We start from the raw sequence: 27,329 nt of genomic DNA on the forward strand, positions 1-27,329 counted from the left end.
AAAAAAAAAAAAAAAAAAAAAAAAAAAAAAAAAAAAAAAAAAAAAGGAAAGAAAAGAAAACCATGAAACACTGGAGTAAGCAAAAAGGAAAGAAAAACCCCATTATCTCATGACCCTGCCTCCCAGAGAACCTTTACATGTGAATTCTTCCTTTTAGTCCTTGTGCAAAGATAAAGACACAGCTATGCATGTGAGCACATATATATTTTACAAAAAAGTGATTGTATACTGTATATGATTTTGTAATCTGTCTTTTAAGTGAACGTATCAGGAACACAGGAACACCTTTCCATGCCACTAAATGTACATTGGACATCTTTAACATGGGGGCAGAAAGCTTTGTGACCTAGGGCCTGGCCCTGGGGACTGCCTCTGGTTCAACTACTTCCTAGCTATGTAACCTTGAGCAAGTTACTTCATCTCTCTAAATCGTAATTTCCCTCCATGGAAAATGGCTGTCATAGGAACGCCTACTTCATAACGTGTTCTGAGGATGAAGTCAGACCGCGCATGCTACCGACTTAGTGCGGTGTCTGGCCCGTGCAAGGATCAATACATGTTCACTAAGAATGCTGCATATCATTCTGTTTTACTCATGTGCATAATTTAACCAATCCTCTATTATTGCTTATTTGGATTTCTCTTTGCTGTTATACACAAGCTGCACTGATTGTTCCATAGATAAATATTTGTGTATATTAGGATATATTCCTAAAAGCAAAATCACTGAGCTAAAGGGCAGGCACATTTGAAAGAAGCCAATACATAGAGCCAGGGTGCCCAACTGAAAGGTTAGCAGCCTATGAGAGTGGCCATTCCCCACCTCTAAGGGATTCATGTGTTAGTTTTCCTTTGGTTTTGTTTTTGAATTTAAAGGAGAGGGAAAATGGCTGAAAAATGGTGTCATGGTTTTATTTTACATTTATTTTTATATAAACACTCACTTTGCCCATTTTTCTATTGGAGTGTTTTCCTCTATATTGTTGACTTGTAAGATTGTTCATACATGTACAGTAGCGATCCTTTACTTTCAGTTATTAATTAATTTCTGAGAGCCAGTTTCACACCCAAGTCCCAGGGGTAACAGCTGGTGGTGAATGAGTCAGTTTCCATCCTTGCCTTTGTGGATGCAAAGTTCAGACAGGAAAATGGATATGAAATAAATGATGAAAACCTGTAATCAAGAGTATTATAGGACTATGTAGACGATTGGACTTATCCTGGGAGGCTTCCCAAAGGCAGTGATGAGGGAGAAGATGTTGGAGAGACTGGACTTAGCCAGGGATAGACTGGGTAGACAGGGGCTCCAGGAATGTAGGTTGAAAATTTTTTTTTCCCCTAACTGGTTCCTTGCTTTTTTTTTTTTTTTTTAAAGTAGGCCTGGCACAGTGGCTTATGTCTGTAATCCCAGCACTTTGGGAGGCCAAGGTGGTCGATCATGAGGTGAGGAGTTCAAGACCAGCCTGGCCAATATGGTGAAACTCCATCTCTACTAAAAATACAAAAATTAGCCATGCATGGTGGTGGGCACCTGTAGTCTCAGCTATTTGGGAGGCTGAGGCAGAAGAATTGCTTGAACCCAGGAGATAGAGGTTGCAGTAAGCCAAGATCACACCACTGCACTCCAGCCTGGGCCGCAGAGCGCTCCATCTCAAATAAACAAAACAATTCACTTAGCTCATAGTCTATGTTGACATCTTAGAGTTTTATAATTAGTAAAATCAATTAGTATTTATTTTCCTGCATATTTTCTACGTTTTGTGTTTTACTTGGAAAGTATAACCCATGAACTTTTTATTTTTAATTGTTTTCCTTCATTCTACAACCTTTATTTATCATAAATTGACAATTTATAATTGTATAAATTTGTGAGGTACAAAGTGATATTATGTGATATTATAATTTATTCATACAATGTGGAATAATTAAATAAAGCTAGTTAACATATCCATCACCTCAAATACTGGAAAGTGTTTGTGGTGAGAACATTTGAAATGTACTCTCTTAGCAATTTTGAAATGTACAATACTCTATGATTAACTACATGCACCATGCATGGCAGTAGACTCAAAAAAGAAAAAATCCGTATCCCCCATATCTGAGACTTTGTACATTTTGACCTTCATCTCCCCATTACCCAGCCCCTGATCTCTGTAACCACCATTCTGTTGTCTGATTCTATGAACTCAATTGTTTTAGATTCTACATTTGAGTGAGAATGTACAGTATTTGTCGTTCTGTACCTGACTTATTTCACGTAGCATGATGATCTCTAACTTTATCCACGTTGCTGCTAATGATAGAACTTGGCTCTTTTTAAAGGTTGAATAGTATTCCATTGTGTATGTATACCATGTTTGCTTTATCCATTTATCTGTTGATGGACTCTTAGGTTGATTCCTAACTTGGCTATTGTCAATAGTGTTGCAATGAACACAGGAGTGCAGATAGCTCTTTGACACACCAAAGGGTATGTATTCCTTTTCATATATACCCAGAAGTGGGATTGCTAGATCACATGGTAATTCCATGTTTAGTTTTCTAAGAAACTTCCATGCCATTTTCCATAATAGCCATAATAATTTTTGATGTTACTAGAACTCTTTATCCCAGGTGAGACAGATGTGCATTTAAAATAAACACCAAAGATTGTCCTTCTGTAAGTGTCCTGTGGGGTTGGCCTTATGGACAGTAAGACTTAACCTGTGCTGAGTGAAGCATGCAGACTTATGCTTCAGGTAATAGAAACTGGATAGGAGGGAAAAAAAGTACTGATTCACAAGAGAATTGTGAAGGGGAAAAGTTTGTTCTTAATCTCTTCTCTGAGCTATTCCATGTATAGCATCTCACACACTTAGCACATCTATATGGGCCCAGGTTCCTCCATTGGTATAAGAAAAAAATTAAACTAATTCATGCTAAGATGTGAATGACTAAATAAGCTATCTACCCCTAGTCCATTTTCACTTTAACAGAGTACCATAAAAAGGGAATACAGCTAGTGCTTGACTTAACGACCACGGTCGGGACTGCGGACTGGTCGTAACACGATTTGGTAGTAAGTTGAGTAGGCTATATGTACAGTTGAAATGGTGCACGCGGAGATGGTAGTGCTGCTGGAAGCTGGTCCGCACTGTCGTACGCCCAGCTGGGCAACGTTTGCGCTGCTAGATGCGGAGCAGTCGTGGCTAGTGATTGTGGTCGTAATGTCGAATGGTTGTAAGTTGCATAGGTGGTAAGTCTATCAATACCTGTAATATAAAATGTGTGTAAACATTTCAGACATCCAAGTCAGACTGAATGTGGAAGATAAATTTTTGGTTAAATGAATCCTTACCTGCATGCTTACCAGCAGTTCCAGAAAGATGCTGAGGGTTGAGAAGTGTAGAGCTTACTGGTTAAGAAAGTGAACTCCAGAGGCAGAATACCAGGGTCAAATTCTAGTTCTGCCATTTACTAGCTGTGTGACTACAGGCAAGTTCATTAACTACTGTGCTTCAACTTCCTCATCTATACAATGATAATGATAATATTTCCACCCCATAATGATCATGAGAGGATTGAAGGATTTTTTAAATATATGGTGGCCAGAACACTGTCTGGCATGGAGCAAGTGGACAATAGATAATAGTTGTTATTTCTCAAGAAAAGAACCTTTTTTTGAGAGACAAATTAGAAAGATTGACTCTTCTCTTTACCTAGCCCTGGGGATTTTGATACTTTACTTTCTGGGCTTCTTATTTGCTGTGTTAGTACATTTTGCACTGCTATAAAGGAATACCTAAGATTGGGTAATTTATAAAGAAAAGAGGTTTAATTGGCTCATGGTTCTGCAGGCTGTACAGAAAGCATGCTGCTGGGATCTGCATCTGGTGAGGCTGCAGAAAGCTTACAGTCATGGCGGAAAGAGAGGGGGGGGCCAGAGTGTCACATGGTGAGAGCTGGAGCAAGAGAGAGAGAAGGGGGAGGTCTCAAACTCCAGATCTCCTGTGAACTGAGTGTGAACTCACTAATTATCAAGGGGAGGGTGCTAAACCATTCTTGAGGAATCCCCCTCATAATGCATTCACCTCCCATCAGGCCTCACCTTCACCATTAGGAATCATATTTCAGTATGAGATTTGGAGGGACAAACATCCAAAGCATGTTACCTGCCTGGCCGCTTCCTTTTTGGCTCACCTACTCCTCTAGTTTTGCTCACCCGTGACGATTCCTATGATCCCATCCTTGGTTTGCCTCCTTTTCACTTTGTCCTTTCTCTCTGGACTTTGCTTCTGTGGCTTCATCTGTAACCTTTCTGAGCTGATTTCCCAAACTTACATTCTCAGGCCAGCCTATCAGTGTATAACTTTTGAATATTCTGTCGATTGAGATCTATGCATGTGTTTGCAATCATAAAAAACCACAGATTAAACTGCTTAAAATGATAAAGGAATTAATTAGCTGAAATACCCAGAGTAAACAGCTTCAGATATGGTTGGCCAGGGGCTCCCATGACACATCCAAGGTCCTGGGCTTTCTCACCTGTTTCTTCTACCTTTGCTGGGATTGGACTGATGGCCAGCCGCTGAAAGTACTCATGCTGCCGCTTTTTCTGCCCTGCTGGAGCGGGGACACACATCCCAATTGGATCACCTTGGAAGCCAACCTGATACTTTGCCAAGTATTCCTTCACCACCCAGGAAAGCTCCCCATGGTCTGGAGACTCAATCACAGCTCTTGTTGGCTGAGGGAGGCCAGACTCCCTGGCAGCATGCAGGGGCGATTACATTCTGTGTAGCTGCCACGGACCTCAGATGCTTCTAGGACTGATGGAATTGCCTAAAAGTGTGCCCTGCAGAACTGTGGGTCCGTGGGATGGGAATTGGTGTGATTAGAAAAGAGTTCCAGGATCAAATAAGTTGGAGGAATGCCACCTCAAACACGGTTAGCATTGTCTTTCCTGTATGAATTTTCAGAGTCTGGATAGAGCAAAGTCTTCATGAATCTGTAGGTGATTATGTTTCCAAATGAATTTGACAATCCTCCTTTTACAAATAGAATTTTGTAAGATGAGGGTCTTGTATCATTCCTTGGCTGTTGTCAGTTGTGCTTGGTGTGGCAGAGGCCTCCCAAGGACAGACTGCCTTGCACTGTGGGCTCTGCCCTTGCACACATTCATAGATCTATGGGGAGCTCCGCCCTGCTCCATCTCATAGTGATGTTCATCTGTTAACCAGCTGTGGAATATGATGGGGTTCTAATTTTTAACCTTGTAAAGCTCAACGGAAGGCTCTGATATTCTACAACAATACAGTCTTAGTTTGGGAGTCCCCTGGAAGTCAGAGATAGTGTTTAATTTGTAGGATAGAAAGTGGACACTTAATAGTTTGCCAACTGGCTGAAATTAGTGAGATTTTGATACACTGCATTTCTTTCTCAAAAAAGTCTCATTTAAAATCACTGCTGTAAGTAGCCATTTCTAAAGAATTATTCTTTTCCTAGAAAAAATGTGTTGTCCTTTAATCAAAGGACATTATGTTATGTTGATATGATGTAAAGGTTTAGTAGTAAGCAGGTGTTAAGCACGTTTCATTCCCTGTGCACGTCGTCTTTTTCTGTTATAGTTCCTGCTAGTTGATGACAGTAACTGTAGATTGTAGGATGGTCAATAAGAGAAAAGAGAAGCTGCTACTTATTTATCAGAATGTGTACGCTCATGAATTGAGGCAGTGCTAATTCAAATACCTACGGTGAGTATTTTCTGTAAGCCTTTCATGGGGGAATGGAGAGCCTCTTTCAACAATGAAATAATTATTGCAACTGGAAAGTGGGGAGAAGAGGAGGCAAGGAGCCAGTTTTTCTCTAGCAAACACAGCATGTATTCAGAGGGTCAGACCAACATCTCTAGAGGAGTCACAGCACAGGTCCGTCATGGAAGAGTGCCAGGTGTGCATTTGTATTACCTTTTATAAGTGTCTGTATGTGGATGTATGCATGGATTTGATGTAAAGAGTGGCTCCAATAAGGATGGTTGTGGTAGAGTGTGGGAACCAGGAAGGGGCTGTAGACATCTGGGTTTTAAATTAAGCACTTGGCTCTTAAACCAAATCTGTCATGAAGTCATCACGATTGACTAAACATGCAACCAAAGAGCTGATGCTGTGGACACAAGGACATTAAGATGGGACCTCTTTTCTTCCAATTTCATGTCACTCTTTGGAGAGTTAGACTCTAGTGGTCTCAAGAATTATGGATGGTTGTTAAAATTCATGTTCCAGGGACTTCTTTCCCCAGAATTCAAGTTCAGTAGGTCTGGGGTGGGAGCCTAGAATCTGCATTTTCAGCAGATTTCAACTCTATCAGATGTTTCTGATACAGTTAGTGTGTGCTCAGAGCCACCTTCAGAACCACTGGTCTGGAAGGCTCCATTTCTGGGCAGCGAATGGACCTGCCGTCTCCTTGCTGGATGAAGCCTGCCAATAAACCATGCAGCCTGACCGTGCTATCAAGATAATACTGCAGATGGAACCCAGATGAGTCATATGTAAATTTATTAAGTTCAAATCTTCTTATAAGCAACTTATCCTTTTCAAAAATCAGGTTATAATAGATTTTGGAGGGAGTCTTGGAGTTTGCTTGTCAGAAACAATACCGAATGCAGATCTGGGGACATTGCCACCCAAGCAATGGATTCTGTAATTGCAGGAACATACATCTTTGTTGATGATCAGATGACTAATTATACTGGACTTCTCTGCAAGAGTCCTGTTGTGCGTTACATATTTTTGGCCTCTTATTATCTGGAATGCAGTAAACCAGCTGCATGTTAAAAGCCCTTCATTCACCTTAAAAGTGTCCCAGGAGGTTATTTCTTTCTGTCCCACAGAGTTTAGAGCCTCCCCTGAGGAATGGGCCTCAATCTTTGCTAAATTAACTCTTCAGGTATTTTTCTATCAGGATTGGATATGGGGAATCTCAACTGCACATAAATTACAGAGTCAGAACTCTGTAGGACATTTATGTAAATTGTAGCCTTGAGTTTAATCCTAAAATGGTTTAGATTTTATGCAAAACTAGTTTAACACTGATCATTGCTGTACTCTCAGGCCGCTGATAAAATGATGCGAATAACATGGAACTTTTTTCAATGCTTATTTTTGTTTTGCTGGTCTTTAATATGTAGGCAGAATTTTTTTTTTTTTTTTTTTTTTTTTTGGTGGGCCAGTCTCTCAAAGTTCATCATGTAACTCAGGCTATTAGTGTTTCTCAAAGTCCAACTCAATACTGTTGTCAAAATCTAAGCTGGAAAGAAATGTCTTTTGTCAGATCAAAATCCCATCTAAGTGCTGTGAAACAATGCCATTCTTCTATTAAATGTGTATTTAAGTAACAGTGCAACAATTAGGTGATTTGAATGTTTCTCTGCCTGTCATAGCAACTAGGAAGATACACAGTCACTTCCATGTTGATGGCATAATCTTAGCATCACCTACTGGAGTGGCCGTGAAACACTGATGGCTTTTTTCCTGATTATCATCAGAAAGTATCTACTGTATGAAAACTAAAATTACTGTGGTTGGCCAAGATTCCTCAGAGATAAGCTAGATTTTGTCCTAACTGGGAAATTCTAAATGCACAACTCATGCAGACTTAAATAAGATAACAAATGTTAAAATTCTGAGTAGAATGTAAAGCTCTATTCATGTTAGAGACTATTTCTGTGGTTCTTGCGGGTACCTATGGCAGCTAACAGCCTGGTAGGCTCATGGAATTTAGAGCTATTGACAATCTGAAATTATCCTGGGGCCATATTGGGATTTCAAATTATTGATATACACAGCCAGTAAGCCTTAACCCTAACCATTTCAGACCAAAATATTTTCTTTCCTTTTTTGGCTCAGAAATCTGGGGGTTGCAATCCAAAATCTGTCAGAGTACTTGAACAGATTTTAAATCCAGGTTTTTTTTAAATTGCATTTTAGGTTTTGGGGTACATGTGAAGAACATGCAAGATTGTTGCATAGGTACACACATGGCAGTGTGATGTGCTGCTTCCTCCCCATCACCTACATCAGGCATTTCTCCCCATGCCATCCCCAACTCCTCCCCCCCCCGCTGTCCCTCCCCTATTTCCCCCCTACAGACAGTGTGGCAATTCCTCAAGGACTTAGACATAGAAATTCCATTTGACCCAGCAATCCCATTACTGGGTATGTATCCAAAGGATTATAAATCATTCTACTATAAGGACACGTGCACATGAATGTTCATTGCAGCACTGTTTACAATAGCAAAGACCTGGAACCAACCCAAATGCCCATCGATGATAGACTGGACAGGGAAAATGTAGCACATATACAGCATGGAATACTATTCAGCCATCAAAAATGATGAGTTCGTGTGCTTTGTAGGGACATGGATGAACCTGGAAACCATCATTCTCAGCAAACTGACACAAGAACAGAAAATCAAACACTGCATGTTCTCACTCATAGGTGGGTGTTGAACAATGAGAACACATGGACACAGGGAGGGTAAATCCAGGTTTTATAAAAGGCTTTGGCCCTGACTTTGGGCCACTGACTCTCAGTTATGGTTGTTGTTCCCTCTACCCCCAGGGGACATTGGCATTTTTGCTTTTCACAACTGGGTAGAGCACTGCTGACACATAGTGGGCATGTACCAGGGTGCCAAACCTCCCACATTCTATTATGCACAAGACAGTTGGCGCCCCTCTCCCAGCCTAAGAATGATCTGGCACCAAATTTCAAGAGTGTTGAAGTTGAGAACTGCTTCTGGCCATCAGGGGATCACACTTGGTATGTTTCTGGGCTGGCATTTCATCAAGGTGAGAACCAGGCTGCTTTGTTTTCTCAGAAGGTCTTCAGTTCTGCATCCGGCATCAAAGACTCAGAGATTCTTCTCTTTTTTCATAATAACTTTAACATGCCTATGAATCGTCATTCCTCACAGAGCCTCAGCTATCAATTCAAATCATCTAAAGAGTCCCCTTTAATTGACTCTGTGGCTTACTGATACGGAGGCCCTTATCAGGGTAGTCAACTCTAAAAACAACTAAGAATTTGCCAAAAGGTCAACAGAGTTTTAATTTGAAGGGGACATTCCAAAGAATATTTTGCCCATGTATTCTTTTCATGTCTCTAAAATCTTTCCCTGCCTTGAGTAGATGTTGAGAAGAAAAAACATACAAGTTAACAAATACACATTTTATTAGCTTAGTTTTCCAAATATTTTCAAATTGGAGTGATGTGATAGTAAGCCCCCGAGTTAGGCTGAGCTAATGAAAGACACCTGTAGAAAGTCTTAGAAGTGTTGTGATGATGATCACTTAAGGTTTTTCTATTTTTTTTCAGTGTGGTGTGACTTAGCGTTCATATGAAGAGTATTTCTGTGACTCTTTAGCAGCAGTGTACACCTCCTGCAACCTAACAGCGTCAGTTTCTGAGAGATACAATGCAAGAAAGAGATCAGGCCTAAATCCAAGACTGTTTTCCTCTCATACTGAGTCTCTCTGGGTGATCCAGAAACCTCAAATGTCAGAGCCTACACCAGAGCCAGCTTGAAGCTTCAGCCCCTCACCTCTCCACCCCAGGTAATGATCTGTTTCAGAATACAGATCCATTGCTCCTCCTAAGGGGAAGGTACCCTAAGTCTCAAGTTTCATCCTCCAGAGAAATGGCAAAAGAAGCTGGAGGTTTCTTTAACCTGTAAGTCTTTTCTGGAGATTCTGCAGAATGGGATAGGTGGATACCAAGGGACAGCAACCTTTGTGAGAGGCCTTAATGCGGAGTTTGGGCTGAAGGAGAAATGAAATGTGCGGAGTAGGACCGACATTAGAGGCGAAGACTTTCCTTGTCTATCACTTTTTACATAAACACACCAGCAATATAGTCTTCTTGGCATATAGTACCTGGAAAATAAATTAATCTCATTTCAATGAACTTAGATACTTCCTTTTAGTGGAAGTCAGTGCTAGCTAATAGTAAGCCTGCTGACGTGCTCAGCTGCAGTGACTAATTAAACCCAGATGCCTGCCTCTTAATTGGTTTTGATCTTTTACCCTGAATTTTTCTATATGACTTAATAATTTAAGACAATTCACTTCACCTTGAGGATGTGAGCAGGGTAGAAATGGTAAATAGCAGGTAAAAAAAAAGAGATGTGAAGTTTTAAAGCTAATGGCTTTTTACTAACATGGTGCTAATGTGGAACCTCTGCTCACTGCAATATGAGCCAGGAAACGACTAGATTGTTTTGCTGTGTTGTTTAATTTGTGGGGGGCCCCATAGACATGAGCAGTTTCACCAGCATGACTTTATTTCTCAGCTGCTCTACCCCTCAGTCATGGGCTTGGCATCCTCCACCATCCTTCTTGGTAACACCTCTACTCCCTTCTTCGATTCTATGTTTACCCTTGCCTAAGGCTTGATCAACTTTAAAAAATCTTTTAAAATAGGTGAATTCCGGCTGGGTGTGGTGGCTCACACCTGTAATTCTAGCACTTTGGGAGACCAAGGTGGGTGGATCACCTGAAGCTAGGAGTTCGAGGCTAGCCTGACCAAGGTGGTGAAACCCCATTTCTACCTAAAATATAAAATTAGCCGGGTGTAGTGGTACCTGCTTGCAATCCCAGCTACTTGGAGCTACTTGGAAGGCTGAGAACGGAGAATCACTTGAACCTGGGAGGCGGAGGTTGCAGTGAGCCAATATTGTGCCATTGTACTCTAGCCTGGGCAACAAGAGCAAAACTCTCAAAAAAAAAAAAAAAAAAAAGGAAATTTCTTTGCAAGGAAATCAGCCTACTGGTTCCCTCTATGCTATTACAAACTGGTCCAGGCATTACAGAACAGAAGAAATCCTGTGCTTTCAGTTCTATGACTTCTGAAATGATTGGTTTTAAAGGCACCAGCATTGATGGGGTCCTTCCTAACTGTCCTTAGCATTTTCTGTCACTCTGAGTCTTCTCTTTCTGTTAATTCTGGTTCTGCGTACTGCAGGGAACCTTAGGGGTCCACCACCCTAACCCATTGGCTAATGAAAAACCAAGGCTCCCAAGTCATGAGGACTATGTATATTCTCCTTTTAGTCTGGTGCTTTTCCTATGATATTCTATGGTCTTAATCTTAAGATGATTTGGAGCTGAACTCTGGGCATTATTGTTTAAAATAAGGATGTCATACTAATTTGGACATCCTAGAGTGAGTCCACGATCATTCACCTTAAGTTTACTGAAGTATAATCTTGCATCAGAAAGGGGTTTTCTAAGTCACCATCTCATAAAGTATGCTCTCCTGAACACCCATCCTATCCAATGGTAGAGAAGACAGTTTTAAACACATGTACACATTTGGGAGACATTACATATTGTATGTAGCTCTTAGAGAATCAAAATGCACGTCATTAGTACATTATAGTCTCAGGGAATTCTCAAAGCATTCAGATTCATTCATCTATGTTTAACTCTGTGTTTCCCAGAAGTACTTAACCATAAATTCCTCATATTTCCTATTTATCCCTACTAATCACATCTCCAGGATTAGTGGGGATTATAGTTCACTGGAATAGACTTTGAGAAATGATGTTCTAAGCAAAGACATGGGAGGACTCTCATTTTTTTTTGTTTTGATTGTCAGAGTCCCTGACATTTGAAGTTCCCCAGGAAGTCATATTTTGCCATAATACATAATGTCAGTACCCATTTCAGCGTCTGGTACGCATCATGTAACACCTATTTACAACATCTCATCTGTGTCCTTTGCCAGCTCGGTGTCTTTCTGGTCCGTAGTCCCTCTGAATTCACCAGGTTGTAAACTCCTGACAGTGCAATGTGTTTCAACTCCAAAGGGATACTGCAGTTCTTGTGCAAGAGATGGGATTTCATGGAGTCCACAGAAGTGAGGTTAGAGAACAGCTCAAAGCATTACTACCCAAAGTCATTTCCAAAAGAAATTCTGGGAGAGTTAACCCACTTGAGAGCTAAAGAAGAAAAACTCAATAAGGATGAAGACTAGATGGATTCTCCAAAATGAAAACTGAATCTTCAAAAAATAAGAGATGCTGCTGGAAAAATTAATGACTCTTTTTTTATAACCTACTTTATAATCAAGCATGAAAATAAAACATGAAATAAAGGCCATTAGATAACTTTATTAGAAATTTAGCACAACTTACCTGCTTCTCAAGTGTTTGTTTCTGTTCATCCTGAGAATTAATGCATTAATTTTTAGTTTTCACCCAAAATGAAGTCTTAGAAGCTATCTCTCCCCATCATTATTTTTTTATTTTTTGAGACAGAGTTTCGCTCTTGTTGCCCAGGCTGGAGTGCAACGGCATGATCTCAGCTCACTGCAATCTCTGTCTCCTGGGTTCAGGCAATTCTCCTGCCTCAGCTTCCTGAGTAGCTGGGATTACAGGCCCGCGCCACCATGCCCAGCTAATTTTTTGTATTTTTAGTAGAGACAGGGTTTCTCCATGTTGACTAGGATGGTCTTGATCTCTTGACCTCGTGATCACCCACCTCAGCCTCCCAAAGTGCTGGGATTACAGGAATGAGCCACCGCTCCCGGCTCCCCGTCATTATTTATCACTAGTTTTGGTCTCTCTCCGTATTCACTCTAAGTGAATTGGCGCCACTCCCATTTTGTTGCCAATTATCCTCAGTTGAGGCAAACTTCTTGTCTTGCAGACAGGATTTTAGTGGCTATTTTAAAAATAGTATTTCAGAGGATAAGTGGTTTTCAGGACCTTAAAAATGTTCTTCATATTACCCATGGATGTTGCTAATTAAAAATAATTACTGGGCCAGGTGCAGTGGCTCACGCTGTAATTCCAGCACTTTGGGAGGCTGAGGCCAACAGATTGCCTGAGGTTAGGAGTTTGAGACCAGCCTGGCCAACATGACAAAGCCCTGTATCTACTAAAAATACAAAAATTAGCTGGGTGTGGTGGCACGTACCTGTAATCCCAGGTACTGGAGAGGCTGAGACGAGAACTGCTTGAACCTGAGAGGCGGAGGTTGCAGTGAGCTGAGATCACACCACTGTGCTTCAGCCTGGGCAACAGAGCAAGACTGTGTCTCAAAATATTAATAATAATAATAATAATTATTGAATGCAAACATAAGTCCACTGAGCTAGTGCTGCCTGGAGATTATAAGCGTGAGCCTGGAGCCAGGCTTCCGGGGTTCAAAGCTCAGTTTCTCCCCTGCTGTCTGTGACCTTGGACACTGTTCTTAGCTTCTCTGAGCTGCAGCTTTCTGAAATGTATGTAATAGTAACAGCATTCACTTTACAGAAGCATAGTGAAACTTTAAGGAGTCAATGTCTGGGTTAGTTTCCCAGGGTTGTCATGACAAAGTGCTATAAACAGTGTGGCATAAACAACAGAAGTGTGTTCACTCCCAGTTCTAGAGGCTAGAAGTCTGAGGTCAAGGTATTGGCAGAGTTGGCTTCTTCTGAGGGTTGGTTGTGAGGGAAGGATGTGTTCCATTCCTCTTTCCGAGCTTCTGGTAGCCTTGGATTGCAGATGGCATTCTCTCTGTCTCTTCACATCCTCTTCCCTCTATGCATGTCTGCCTCTGTGTCCAACCCCCCCATTTTAAAAGGACACCAGTCATATTGAATTAGAGTCTACACTAATGGCCTCATCTCAACTGGATTACGTTTGTAGACTCCATCTCCAAATAAGGTCGCATTCTGAGATATTTGGGGTTTGGAGTCCATTGCATCTTTTCTGTGGGGATATAATTCAACCCATGACAATGCCTAGGAGTGCCACAAACATGGCACATGGTGCATTAATTAAATATGGATAAGTATTAGGCCAAACCATATAAAATTGCAGATATCTGACCGTTTAACCTACAAAATGGTAATATAACATGAATTAACATGTTTTTTCTTTTGCCTTTTTTTCAACAATCTCTGTCTGGGTGCTCACTGTCCCTGACACAACTTGACATTTTCTGGGCAGCCCATGTGAGACAGGTTGTGGTGCAGGCAGGAGGAGGCTGTGCTGACTCACTCTGCCTCTCCAGTTCTGACCAATCTTCTATTTCAACTCTGGGATTCCATCCGTAATCTTCATCTTCTGAGTGATGTAGATTTACTGTGACACTGCCCAAGTGTAATCGTCAGGCCTGTCCTGTGTAAGGGACCCTTCCCAAGGCTCTGAGAGAGTCCCTAGACATGTATTCACACGTGGATATTCGATTCATAAAACTTGCACAAAGAAGACATTTTAAACTTCAGTCAGTTAAGACCACGACGTCTTTGCACTTCCACTTCTCTTCCCATACTTCTCCTCCTCTTGGGCCATACTGGAGCTGCCGTGGACAATTTTGAAATGACCCAAGGGGAAGATGAGATGGGCATATGTTTGCTGCTAGTTGAGTGGAATACACGTCTGTGATTTGCAGTCGCTTCCACGTATGATGGAGTATAGCTGCCTGTGCAAGTGGAGAAACAACTTCTGGGAATGCCAACTTGAGGAGCATCTGGGGGACGCCATCTTGAATCCAGCACTCTCTCTCTCCCCAGCTGGAAGTGTGTGTTGGTGATGGGGTGAGAAACAAGGTTAGTAAAGAGGCGGGGTCAGTTTGTGAAAATTTCACCAAATGTGTTACATTGGTAAGAGAAGATTCGTCTCTTACCAACACTCAGTCAAAATGGAGGTTCTTTCTTGCCAAGAATGTATTTGTTAATGCATCTTTCTATCAACCATGCTAGAGGAAAGACTCAGCCATCTTTCTGTTCTCTGTATGGAATATATTAAACCATTCTTGTCTTATGAAAAGGGGATCGAAGGACATTCAGCAAAGTTATGAAGAAAAGTATTACAGAAGTATGCTGGTTATTTAGTTAATAAAAATATTATGCTTCTGTTGGGTTTTTATGATCTGTGTTGAATTTGTCAGCTTAAATTGTCTATGTAATTTGTTGAGATTTCTTTTCTCAGTTATGTGTAAAATATACTTCCAGAACAATTCTATATTTATAATTTTGTACTCTTTTTCTTCAAGGGGGGCCCTAAGATTATATCGTCTTCCAGTGCACTAAGGCTAGATCCTTCGATGCCTCTTGACTTCTTTATCTTAAGATCTGGCTGCTCTTTGTGGCATCCAACTAATTGTTTTTATTATATTCAAGCCATTTTAGTATCCAATGATAAAATGAATGTTATTTTAATATGCTGTTGACTCACAGATAAATTAATGGTGCTATTGCATAGGGAGAAGTACTCTGAGGCCTTCACGTCCCTGCAGGCTCAGCCCATTTGAGTGAATCTGTGGCAGTAGTATCTTTCCTGTACGTGCTGAACATCTTGGTGTGAATGGAGGAATTGGTTATTTATTTATAGCATGAGTGACTATTGCAGTCATAGAACAATTAAACAATGTCTTCTTAATTCTATAAACTCCTATGTTTTATTAATGTTCAAATAAATTATTGATATTTTATTATAACATAAGTGAGTTCTAGTCCTAACTAGGTGGCATTTGACTATTGTTGGCTATATACTTTTTTATTTTATAAAAAATTTTCTAAGCCTCTTTTTATTCCTAGAATGTTGAAAAGGTCATAATGACATTATTTGTCTGCAGAACATGCTGTTACGACCGGGCCTGATCCACAGTTAGAGGAAGTGGATACAAATTTCTAAGCAGCTTTGTTCCCCCAAACCGACTCTTGTTGTCATTTGTTTGTTATTTGAGATTATATTTGGTTATTTTATTTGAGCTAAATGCATTTCAACCTTATTTTATATGGCACACTTAGCTTCAGAAAGATGAAAATTTATGTATTTTGGTTCTAAGAAAAACTGCAATAGAAGGATTTTAGATATTTAGGTGACCAGTTGAAGTAGAATATAGCTAGAAAAGTCTGGGCTACCTTTAATTCTGTGACTATCCTGAGTATGGCTAAATGTTGGGGCAACCAAAGCTTGTTGATTTAAAAGAAATAGCCGGTTCAATGTTAGTGTATCTGCATGTTTAAATGTTTGCTCCTATTCTTCTTCCTAGGGTGGACTACATGTTCCACCTCATGCCTTTACCACAAGACACAACACACAGAGCTGGTTAGGACTGCAAATCATGAGTCTTGAAATAACGTTTTCTGGCTTTGCCTTCAATCATTGCAAATCTTGCAGAGTTGTCCTTAAATTATTCAAATTGTGTTATAAAAAGGAAACAAAAAGAACAATGTCAGTGTCACATCAAAATGACTATAACGCCATACAAAAAGAAAAACAACTGTTAAATTTGATTTCATCCATTCATTATTGGAAACAGACTTTTAGATACAGAAAGATTTCTAGTCATGTGGTCCAACTTGAGTTCTTGAACATAAGACTCAGTCTGTCCCAAACATTGCCTGACGGGTTGAAATAGAATCATTCATGTTTCCAATCTGCAAATCTTTCCTGAGCTGCTCCTATGTGTTTGGCACAGTTTTTACTATTAGGGGGATAATGGTTCATGAGACACTGGGCTTTTCATCCTCGGAAAGCTTCATTTTTAGAGTGATGGAAATTAAACCAGTGAACAAATACGTATGTCATAGAAGTATTGCATGAATACAGAGAGAGTAAGAGGAGAGAAGGCATGGTAGAATGAGATATCTGAGAAGGCTTCTCCGAGGTGCTGACATTTGAGTAGAGAAGTGAGATGCAGTGAATGGGAAGGAGTTGTGTGAGGTTCTAAGAAAAGAGCTTTCCAGATGGTTGGAACAGTGCATGCCAATGTTTGAGGTGGGAACAGGATGGCTTCTTCAGGGAAGAGCAAAAGACCAGTGTGATGAAAATGAAGTGACTGGCTGCTCATGTTGGGAACCATGGGATAGGAGAAGCCAGGCAGGGAAGGGGTGTGCTTTGATACCCAGTGTAAAAAGATTGCTGGTCACCATGTGGAAAAGACCGTAGGAGCTGGAGCAGCCTTTAGCCATCAGTGTCTGCCGAGAAACCATCCCAAAATGCAGTGCAGTCCTCCCTTGATATCTGTGGTTATCAGGACCCTCTTCCTTGGATGCCAGAAATCCACAGATGACTCAACTGCCTGCTACAAAATGGAGCATTTGCATATCACCTACACACATCCCCCCATATACTTTAAATCATCTCTATAGTGTACCTAATACAATGCAAATGTTATATAAATAAGTTATTATACTGTATTATTTAGGGAATAATGGCAAAGAAAAAAGTGTACATGTTCACATGTTCAGTACTGATGAATTTTTTTTTGAGATGGAGTCTCACTCTTGTTGTCACGCTGGAGAGCAGTGGCGTGATCTTAGTTCACTGCAACCTCCGCCTCCTGGGTTCAAGTGATTCTCCTTCCTCAGCCTCCCAAGTAGCTGGGACTACAAGTGCGCACCACTATGCCCAGCTAATTTTTGTATTTTTAGTAGAGATGGGGTTTCACTAGTTTGGCCAGGCTGGTCTCTAACTCCTGACCTCAGGTAATCCACCTGCGTCACCCAAAGTGCTGAGATTACAGGTATGAGCCACTGATGAATGTTTTATTAAAGAATATTTACTATCTGCTCTTGGTTGAATCCACAGGTGTGGAACCTACGGATACAGAGGGCTGATAGTAGTTTAGAGCAATAGCCATGCATTGAACTCCCAAGTCTCTCAGTCAATGATTTGAGCTGGACCTGGCAGGTGGTCTGCTATGCTTAACTATTTCAGTTCTGAGGGGCAGGGTATTGATGGAATTTTGTGTGGGTAGAGAAGTCTTCATGGAGGATCTAATACTTGGCACTGTCTCTGAACATGTGGTGGGTCCAGACAGATAAGCGAGGGCGTTCTCAGGGAGGGAAAGCCTGAACAAATGAAGCAAGGCATGATGCATGTGGTGTGGTGGTGACAGGAGGGAGAGCAGTCTGGCTAGAGACGTGGTGGGCTGGGGAAGTGCCGGAAAGGTGGCTGCGGACAGCCAGGCTCTGGAGGGACTGGATGGTAAGAGCGTTTCAGCTCTGAGGTGGGAGGATATAGCTACGGAAGACCTTTGACCATGAGGGCAATGCAGGTGACACTGAAATAGCAGTAGTGCTGAAACTGTCTACATCTTGTGTTAGATGAAGGGGACTGGATGAGACCTAAGGGTGTTTGCTCTGGAGTGATCATCATAGGATTAGGAGGTAGCTATGCAAGTTGACTTGTAAGGCAAAAGGATTTGCTGGGGGTTTAGGGAGGGGAGGGATTTGTGAAAGCTGATCTTTTGCTAGCATTTCCTAAAAATGTAGTCTCTGTTCCACCATAGAATAAGATAAACTGTTAAGTTCCATAGCATAGGGATGTTCAAAGAAATGGAAACAACTGCAGGTGTTTCAAGGAAGAAGGAATTTAATACAGGAGATGACTTAGCTTTGAGAGAGGCAGCAGGTTGTACGGTCTCCAGCAGATGCAGTTGCCTCCAGAACTCTTGGGGCTCACCCCAAAATCCCACATCTGCCAAAGCCTTCATGTGCCAGAGGAGTACCACTGTGATGACTGCTTCTCTTCTCTTCTCTTCTGCCTTCCAAACCACATGTGAGTGTTCCCTCAGAGTAGAATCTGACCAGGATCCTGAAAAATACACATTTTAGATGTCCTGCTCTGCAGCATAGCATGTGAATGATAGGAGGAGAAATTAGTGCTCAGGAGTCAAAACACTGTGACTTAGCTAGGTCTTCCCTTTCTCCCTTCATCCCAATTCTAATTCCTGCAGAGACCCTGGTCCTATTTTACAAGATTCCTTTAGTAGAATTGGGTCAAAGTAATCATGGCACTCCTATAAGCAATTGCAAAGTGATATGGTTTAACTCTGTGTCCCCACCCAAATCTCATAATCCCCACCTGTCAAGGGAGGGACCTAGTGGGAGGCAATTTGGTTATGTTGTGGTTTCCCCCATGTTCACGTGATAGTGAATGAGTTCTCTGAGAGCTGATGGTTTTATAAGGGGCTCTTCCCACTTTGCTCACTCTTCTCTCTCCTGATTTGCGAAAAAGGTGCCTGCTTCCCCTTCTGCCACAATTGTAAGTTTCCTGAGGCTTCGCCATCCATGCTGAGCTGAGTCAATTAAACCTCCTTTGTTTATAAATTACCCAGTCTTGGGCAGTATCTTTATAGCAATGTGAAAACAGACTAAAACACAAAGAATAATTTTAAAGGCTACTTAACAGTGTTTCGTATTGTTTTCTATCATGGAGCAAGACTAGATAGAACTTAGGGTGAAATAATGTCTAGAGTTTCAGGTAGACTGGCCTGTACTAGGCTTATATATTTTTTCAGCATATATATATATACACACACATATGTATGTGCATTTACCTCTATATAGTTATTAAAACATGGTTATGACTGGGTAACTTGTTGGAAAACTGTGTGTGTGTGCGGGTATGTGTGCTTCGACTTCCTGGTTTCTCACATTCCATGTTGCTTGCCTGCTTCCTTCATCATTCTTGCACCTTTACAGCAGCATCCAAATACATGCAGAGGTGGGGAGAGGATGCTCAGAAACATTTGGAAGAGCTCATTAGGTTAAGTCTTCTGTTTTCCTTTCTTCTTAATGCTTCAGTGGAGCAAGAAAGGAAAAAATAAATAAAGGAGAACAGACACTAAGAAAACTCAGAACTAAAGCTCATCGAAAGCTAAGATAGAGGTAGATTGTCTTGCTTGCATTCTTGAGGCTATTTTGCTGTTTTGAATGTCAATTAAGATTGCCCAGTGGTTATTCTTACACTACCTTGCCAACTTTAATTCTTCTCTTCCTTTATTCCGCAAATATTTTTAGGGGCTTCTTGCATGCTGGGAATTATTGTAGAATTAGAAGTTGAACATATAGGGTCTTGACTCTCAAAACCTGTTTAATGTGAGAAATATATGTGTCAGTAAACAATTACAATGTAGTATGGGCTTTGCATAACAGGATCATAAACTTACAAATATTTAAAGGGAAAATTTTGCCTTTCTGTGTTCTATAATGGTCTTTTCGGCACGTCCCGTCCAACTTGATCTGTGTCATGTATCTGCATCTATGTGTGTGTTGGCTTTAACTAGTTAGTTATCTCAACCCAGTTAGTGAAGTTAGTTACTAAGTAGTCAGTTAAGGCTCGTTAATTTAGCTCCATCTTTTCTGGCATAAATCAATTCTTACAAGTAATTTGATTTCTTTCCAACATGTGTTTAGCGTTTTAGTTTTCTTCCCTTTCATTGTGACCTATTCCAAAAGGCAGGAGTGTCTGGGGGTGGGGGTTGACTCACTCGTGGTCTTGTGGAGGTGGGGAAGAAAAATGTCTTGTACGCACAGTTGTTGTATTTTATGTTCCCCAGGCTTTGCATGCAGTGACTTCTATCTGCCTACTCACTAAGGATGGTGATGGACAGATGGACATGTGCCTCATGTTATCTTGGCCTCAGGCTCTTTCTCTACTGACTGTGCTCCTCCTCAGTGCTCCCTGGCACTGCAGAAACCCTGTGGGGCTTGGAGGCCAAGGCTGCCCAGAGGCCCTTGGCTATAGGGTGGCTTTCCCATCCCTTTCCACATGACCATTCCCCTCTCTATTCAGTCCCTGGCAAGCACCACCAGCTACCTTCCCTTTCTCCACAGGGCTGGTGGGGCTGCTTCTGCCACAGAAGTCGAGGGATGCCTGAGAGTGACAATGAAAGCTCTTCCCCACTATGACATGCTACCGTTTTTACTCAGTGCCGCACACCACATTGCTAATGGGCCACCAAGCACAGCAATCTCATCTGAATGCCAAATAGAAACCGGGGCACACACAAAACCCATGTCCTTTGATTTCTTTTCAACCTAATCCTCCAACCTTCCTCCTAAGTGGGAAGCCATGACGCATCAGTGTTACAAAGCGACTGTTGCCTGCCTGCCTTCGGCTGCTCTTTGTCTTTCTACCCTATTTGGGGGTGGAAAGGCCCAGATTTCCATTTTCTTTGTCACTTGCTCTTTCTTGCTAGAGGAATGCTGTGGTTTGAATGTATCCCCAAAGTTTGCGTGTTGGAAACTTAATCCCCAATGCAACCGTGTTGAGAGGTGGGAGCTTTCAGGGGTGATAAGTCATGAGGGATCTGCCCTAATAAATGGATGAAGGCTGTTATTGTGGGAATGGGTTCCTAATAAAAGGATGAATTTGACCCCCTTCTGTCCCCTCTCTCTCCTGTGCTCTTGCCGTGTGATGCCTTCTGCCATGTTATGGTACAGGAAGAACACCCTCACCAGCTATGACCCCTCAATCTTAAACTTCCTAGCTTCCAGAACTGTGAGCCAAATGAACTTCTTTGGTTTATAAATGATTCAGTCTGTGGTATTCTATTATAGCAAAATACAAATGGACTAAGCATTTTTATTTTGCTACAATTGCCAGCATTTGTATTTACACAGAATACCTGGTCTGTGATATGCTGTTATAGCAAAATACCAAAAGCAAAATGGACTCAGATGGAGAGCTAAGCTTTCTTGGCTTGGCTTTGGCAGTAGCTGGTGTGCAGGGAACGAACATGACCTACCAAATTAAAGAACTCTCAGGCGTTATTTTAAAAATACTGTCTCTGTGGTACTTGCTCTCTGAGTGAATCTGAGGGAGCTGCATAGAGCAAGTACTTCTTCAACTGAGACTTGAAGGATAAGTTACAATATTCTAAGTAGACAAGCGTAGGAGGAGTGTTCCGGGCTATAGCACAGGTATTTTCAAAGTCATGGAAACACACAAGTTTGGCAAGCTCGGGAAAAGAGTTTCTGGCCTCTGTTATTTTAGGATGTCCTAGACCAGAGTTGTTTTTGTTGATAGAGGTAACCCAGGCAGCACTAATGAGCTCTACACGGAGAATCAAAAAGCGTGGTTCCAGTTGGAGATGGGATCTGAGCCCATGTGTTTTTTCCACCCCCCGCCTCTCCAAAGGTTGTCTTTAAAATGACGAGTTAAAGGACAACAATAGTGACAACAATAAAAATGATAACAAAGAAACAAATAAAAACCAGCATTTATGTTGTACACTCCTGCCCTTTACATTTTAATTTTGGTCTCTGGACTGAAGCAAGAGAAAAGTTAGAAACAGGAAAAGGATTAGTGGGGTTTTCCTCTTGGATGAAACAGGACAGGCCTAGCAGCTCCTTGGCATTCACTACCGTGAAACAGGCTTGGTGTGCACTGGTTACCAATCTGAAGTTTCCAACACTTGCACCAGTCTGGTAAGACAACACATGCGCAACAAATCAAGTGAAGCAACTTTAATACAGACAGACAAGGGACAAAAGAACCTAGGATTCCTGGCAAGCTCATCTCCCAAGGATCAAGGAAGCTGCGTGTGACGGATGGAGTCTTGTCTGCGCGTGCCCCACTTTGTAGCACTGCCAGGGAATCCCCAAAGCACTCTGCTTTGGGTTTCTATATCCTGGGCGAGACTGGGGTTGCTGGGCTAAATCATTGCAGGACATTCTGTTGAAGAGGTGTCGTTGTCTGGGGTAAATACCCGGGGTTCATCATCTCGCACTAGGAAAATTTAGGACATGGGCACACATGAGGAGTAAAGGAGCAGAGGTTTAACAGGCAAAAGAAACAGAAAGGAAAACAGCTCTCTCTCTAGTGACAGAGAGAGGGGCTTCCAAAAGGAAAGACCGGTCGGTGGTGGACATCACTGGATTTTACAGGCAGGCTGGAGGAGGCAGTGTCTGATTTAGGTAGGGCCAGAGATTGGTTGGATCAGGTGTGATGTTTACATAGCACACAGGGGTGGCTGGTGACCCCGCCCCAATATTATTATGCAAATTGGCTTTCCACCTGACTGGCCGCAATCTTGTGTGTTCCTTACTGCACACTTGGCTGGCAAAGAGAAGGAAAGATGGAGCTGCCATTTTGAACATGTCTAGTCCCAGGTAGCTTTTTTCCTGCTGGCATTTACCTGTGCAAACTTCCAGCTTGCTTGTCCATGTCTGCGGCTGAATTTTACAGGCTGCTCATTGTGACACAATGATTTTGGGGCTGCTTTTCATTAAAAAGGAAAACCTTACCAAGGACTCCCATATCCTCACTATCTGCCTAAGTAATTTCTTCTTAACTCCTGTATCACTGTTATAAGAGGAGTGGGAACAGAGCCCGGGCTGTTCTAGACTTGTCCTTCTTATCTCAAAAGGCTGTATTCCGGGCACATCCCACAGATGAGAATTATAAGCAGAAGCAGGGAGCGCTGGGTTTGCGAAGGACATTTGGGGACCTGTCCTTCTGAAACGACTCTCTGGCTCATCCCCGAAGTGAAGGGATCTTCCCTAATAGGTGGCTCTAGACTTTCAGTGTCTCCGGTTCTGTGGTCCCGCCCCTGCCTTTCTTCCCTGCCATAACCACCCTCCTAATTATTCACTTCCTACGTACTGCATTTGTTTTCGTATTTTTTATTCTTAACGAAACCTTAAGTGTGATGCTGTCTCGGCTCTTCTGGTCCCTGCAGTGTCTCCTGGCTTCACAGTTCCCTACCCAGCCTGGGCAGGTGTCTCAGCTGCACCCTTCTTAGTGTCCTGGCACACCTGTGCTCTGGACTTTCTGCCACACCCCACTTGCCAATCTTGGACTTTGCTTCCGGCTTCCATGTGACCAAGAGTTGCTGAAGATGGTCACTAAAATGTGATACTTGAGTCTTCTAGGCATTCATGTAATACATATACAGAAATCAGGAGTGTTTTTTTTCTTTAAATTTTTTTTTTCTCAAACCTCAACCCAGTACCCCTCAAGCATCCCTAGAAAATGAACTTCACTTTAATGGGAAGAATGTTTCCATTTAAATTCAGCTCCCTCACTGCCCCGCCCACCTCAATATTTATCTGCATGTTTTTCTGTCCTTTCCTTCTCTTTTCCTATTCCCAGGACAGACATGGCCCTTCCCTCCTCCACACGGCCCTCCCTGTGCCATGGTTGAATCCCCGCTGCCTCCTCACATGTCCAGCCTCATCCATTTTCTCTACTTTTCTCTACTTTTAGCTCTCTTTTTGTGGGCCTCTTCTCTGTGTTTCATATATCAAGATTTCCCAACCTTAAAACACGTCTTCCTTATACACTGCGATCCGACTGGGAACTTCCCCCCTTTTTTCCCCTTTAAAATTCTTGAATGAATAAACTGCCCTTCTTGTTTCTTATCCTGGTCCCCTCACGTAAACATCGGCTGCTGCTTGCCATTGTCTATGGTGACTGCTTTCCTTAAAGTCATCAATGGCATTCAACCTCCCAAATCTAGGAATATTTTCTCAGGTATGATTTCCCTGGCCGTTTCTCTAGCATTTAATATTGTTAATGAGCCTCTCCAGCTTAAAACCCTCTTAGCTCTTTGTTTCCATGAGATCTTATTTGATAAATTCTCTTATTTGGTAAGTTCTCCCCTTTTTGGTTTCCTCTAGGTTTCCTTTTGCTGCTTCTTTTACCCGTTTTCTCTTCCTCCCCAAATGTAAACATCCATTTATATTATTATTATTGCCGCGATTATTTTCACTAATACCTCCTTCTATTGCACTAAGTATCCACCAGACACTGTTCTCAGTGCTTTCCATATAATAATATAGGGTCAATGACGGCATGGCCGCACCCTACGCAGCAGAGGCTTCTATCAGTTCCATTTTGCCAGTGAGGCTATTGAGGGACAGAGAAGTTAAATGATTAAGTTTATAGCGCTAGAAATGTCAGAGCTGGGATTCAAACCTAGGCATTCTGACCTTGGAGTCAGGTGCTGAACCATCTCAATCATCTTTTCTACTCCTCTCGAGGTTTTCCTGTCTGTCTTCCCTGTTCCCAGGCTTTGGAACTCACTCTGTCACTAGCACCAGCACACTTTCTTCCTGGTAGTCTCACACGACCACGCTGGTAGTGCAGCCTCGATGCCCATTAACATGCCCCTGATGGGTGTCCTCAGGAAGGCGGTATTCTACTCCCTTCCCCACCCCTCCACCCACAATCTCACCAATCTGATATCCCAACTTTACTAATGGCCCTGTCTGGTTCTACGCTTTATCTTATCATCTCATTGCTTTGTAAATCCCGTCTCCTCAACATGGCATCTTTGCTACTGTCACTCTGCTGATACTCAGTACTTCTCCTTCTAACTGGCTTCTGTGTCAGTTTCCTATCCACAAAAAAAAGACGACTTATGATGTATGAATGAAATAAATATTTCTCACAGGCTGGGTTCTGGTCAGTTCTGCAGTGTTTGGTATGTCACCAAAGGCCTGCTCCCTTTGGACGACTCTTTTCTTTCCACGCTCTGTGTCTGTGAGCAGGAGTCTTGGCCTTAGGCACAAATGTCTACAACTTTGAAAAGTAACCTTCCAGCCTTCTCCCATTACAAAAATATGCCAACAGTTTTGTGAGTTAGTTTCCAACTCTACTGGAAGCAAACCATTCTTATTTGATCAACAGGGGATTGAGCAAAACATTTTTCCATGAGATGGGGTTGATGGTCAGTTGTATGGCAGCTGGGAGACTAGCCCACCGCCAAGAGGGCATCATGGAAGTGAGTCCTGGGACAGGTGGACCCTGATGTTGGTGAACTCGTTCACACTCCTGCTTCTACCCTTGGTCGTAGCTCAGGATGCTCCACCCTGGACTTTACCTCCCTCGCAGTACTTACCATTTCAGCCTGTGAATTTCTCGCTCTGTATTCTCAACCCTAAACATGCTTCAGGGCAGAAGTGATACATAAAAAAGTTCTATCCTCAGAGCTTTGGGACCTAGGGGGTCCTGTCCAGCCCATGCTTCCTCTTCCAGGCAGCCCCTGAGATGATCCTAGGGGAGTGAAGGAACACTGTGTGTGGAAGGGATGTTTGGTTTGGAGCCCTTCTGTGTGAAGTCTTGTTCCTTGGCATCCTTGGGTAAATCACTTCATCCCTGGAGACCTTTCTTTCTCATGTTTACAATTTATCCACTGAGTAATACTTGTCTTACCTATCTTATGGGTAAAATCCTGATTTCAGAAGATAATATGGAAAAGTGAAAATTCTTTGCAAAATATAGAAAGGTTTACCAATGTTAATTGCTACATTAAGATTAAGAAAAATTTCCTGCATTTATACAACATTTGTTATTTAAAAAATTGTTTCAACGAATGAATGGTTACCTGTAATTATTTTCAGAGACTGTGCATCTTTTCCATTGTGGCTCCTTCAGTAAACAATTCCCAAGGTTACAGTATTAAGCAAAAATGATAGAAATGTGAATAGTAAATCTTGTTCTCATTGAGAAATGGGTATGTGCTATGGTGTATTTTGTGCTGTAACGGTACATGCTTTGAAAGCATATTGTTAGCTAAAAAATAAAAGCATTATAGTTATTCTTATTTTCATGTTCTATATCCAAAAGTTATAAGGAAAAATGCCCACAAACCAAGGTAATGGGGGTTTGTTTATGTCCTCAGCCCTTTATGCCCTGCAATATAATTCAATTGGCAAATGTATTTTGCATGATTTTCTCATAGAGCAAGCTGTATTTAATAGCATCTGGCACATCTTGGAGAGCCCCACTGCATATCATGAGATGTTTAAATCGTATCGAATACTTTATAAAAGCAATTTCCATTCTGTTGTGTTCTTTTTGCAGATGGTGATCTGAAACAGTTAAAAGTGATAACAGTCCTCACTTTACTTGTTTGTGACTTATTGCTGTTGCAGATGGAGGAACAACATTTATGGATCACTGTTTCTCTTCCCTGATTTTGAGGCTGACTTCTCCTTAGACAATTCCTCAGATTTCACATTTGGGTCTGTAGTGCCAGATGGAAGCTAGCACTCATGCCTGTGTACTTGATTTGTACCTGTAATAGTCAAATAGGGTGCTCAATTTAATAATGACTGTTACCTACGGAGACCAATGAACTCAATTTTTAAGGTAATGAAACCAACACAAACACTGTTTGAAGATTGTGTCTGTCTTGCCCAATTTCGAATGCCCATGAGCACCCACTTCTTAAACAAACATTGAGCAAAGTGGTTGACTCTATGGGGGCTGTGCTGTTAATAAGACTGGCTTCCTGCTCTCCAGGATTGTCAAATCAAGCACGGAGGAGGTATTCGGCAATAACAAATCTCTGTCAGCTATCTCCTCCGTGTCAGGCATTGTATTACCCGAGACTGTACAACTGTATTTTATTTAAAATATCTCAAAGTAGTTCTCAAAAATTTCCAATTCAAAGATTTAAGGGGAAAAAATAAAAGACTTTGAAGGTCATTGTGATAGACTTAATAGCCATCAGTTGTCCAACACCTTCAACAAATAGAATCAGTGTTGGTAAGCTGGGCATCCAGGTTGGTTATCCAAATGCTGTCTAGTACTGTATCCCATTCGCCAATCATTGA

At 41.7% G+C, this 27,329-nt stretch overlaps 1 long non-coding RNA gene and 1 other non-coding gene across 2 annotated transcripts in view; one reads left to right on the forward strand and one right to left on the reverse strand.

The window, feature by feature from the left end:
- The window catches only part of LOC119472676, a 516,691-nt gene that overhangs the window by 9,595 nt on the left and 479,767 nt on the right, over positions 1-27,329 (forward strand). The gene's annotated exons all lie outside the window — the stretch shown is intronic.
- LOC119472827 lies at positions 8,911-8,985 on the reverse strand. The gene has a single exon (XR_005202005.1). It is a non-coding gene; the product is annotated as a small nucleolar RNA SNORD28 (small nucleolar RNA).

This window comes from Cebus imitator, unplaced genomic scaffold, assembly GCF_001604975.1.
Source record: "Cebus imitator isolate Cc_AM_T3 unplaced genomic scaffold, Cebus_imitator-1.0 Scaffold6, whole genome shotgun sequence".
Taxonomy (NCBI): domain Eukaryota; kingdom Metazoa; phylum Chordata; class Mammalia; order Primates; family Cebidae; genus Cebus; species Cebus imitator.